The sequence below is a fragment of the Lucilia cuprina genome, chromosome 4, assembly GCF_022045245.1.
Source record: "Lucilia cuprina isolate Lc7/37 chromosome 4, ASM2204524v1, whole genome shotgun sequence".
NCBI classification, from domain to species: Eukaryota; Metazoa; Arthropoda; class Insecta; order Diptera; family Calliphoridae; genus Lucilia; species Lucilia cuprina.
Window position 1 is genome coordinate 56,905,293 of NC_060952.1, and position 1,405 is coordinate 56,906,697.

Genomic DNA, 1,405 nt, shown 5'->3' on the forward strand with positions numbered 1-1,405 from the left:
TAAGCAGTGGAAAAAAGGGACTATCGTTGATACATTTAATACTCCAATATCATACATTGTAGCAGATGACGAGTGTAGACAGTACCAAAGAAACAGCTGGTTTAAAAAAAATGTCGCTCAGTATCCAATCAAACTTCAATAAAAAAAGGCAGATGTAACATTATATTAAAGCTTTCTGTTAAAAGACTTAATAATGAACATGTACAAGTATCATAAAAGAACATAGTAATAATTATAGAATTAGTAATAAGGAATAAGAAATGAATTGTAAAGAAATAAAGTCAGTGAATAAAGAGATTTCAGAAAATAAACGTTACAATCAAGGGAAATTATAATAAACCTTTAAGAAAAATTTTATAATTTAGTAGCTAAATAAATACTTTTTTATTATTGTGTATTTAATTTCGATTGGGGTAGCGAAGCACACTGGGTATTAGCTAGTATATATATAAAAATGAATGTGTGTTATAGACTGAACGTTATAGACTACTAAACGACTAAACCGATTTTCTTGAAATTTTCAAGTAAATCGTTTATTATAGTTATAATCTTGAAATTTTGCACGAATAACACCCATATAAACATTTCCCATAAGGGGAGCGCCACCTCCCATATTAACTAAATACAAAAATCTATTTAACTGGGAAACAAATAGAACTAAATTCTTCATATTTTTAAGAAGAACTTTAATATTAATGTGATCATTTTTAAGGAAAAAGAGCGGACTTTTATTTTATATGAATAAAATAGAAAAAATCGTATATCTGAGAAACTATTAGAGCTAGAATCTTTAAATTTTACTTGAAGAACTTTGAAATTCATCTGAACATTTAGAGTTTTAAGGGACTTGGTACCTCCCATATTAATTAAATACAAAATTTCGTTTAATTGAAAACTAATAGAACTACTTTTGCCCAAATTACTTTAATATTCATCTCAACATTTTGAAGGAAAGAGGACGGACTTTTATCTTATGAGCTTTATGCCCCCACATGAATTAAAGGCGCTTGGAAGTATGGCCCCGGGAAAAATGACCCCAAAGTGATAAACGAAAAATGGCCTCAATTTTGGGGCAATATTGCATTATGAAATAAAGGCCCAATTTTTTAATGAAAATTAACCCTAAAATAAATGAAAAATTCCCCAATGCTAAGATGAAAAGTGATCCCAAATTTAGGGCAATTTTTCATAATGAAAAATTGCCCACATTTGTAAATGAAATGTCACCCCAATTTTTTTTAAATATACTTATGCAGCAAAAGTGCTTCTAAATTTAGAAATAAAGACATATCATTTTATGTACATATATAAAATTATCAATTTTTCATTTTGTAAATTAATAAATTCACAATTCTACTTAAGGTAAAAATAATTACTAACGTAAATATGGGTATTTCTGAAAAAA

At 27.5% G+C, this 1,405-nt stretch overlaps 1 long non-coding RNA gene across 1 annotated transcript in view; it reads left to right on the forward strand.

Annotated features, from left to right (window-relative positions):
* Nucleotides 1-311, forward strand: part of LOC124419601 — a 989-nt gene extending 678 nt beyond the window's left edge. Inside the window, exon 2 of the long non-coding RNA XR_006940723.1 lies at nt 63-311. This is a non-coding gene — a long non-coding RNA (uncharacterized LOC124419601). The remainder of the gene's footprint in view (nt 1-62) is intronic.
* Nucleotides 312-1,405: the final 1,094 nt, after the last annotated feature.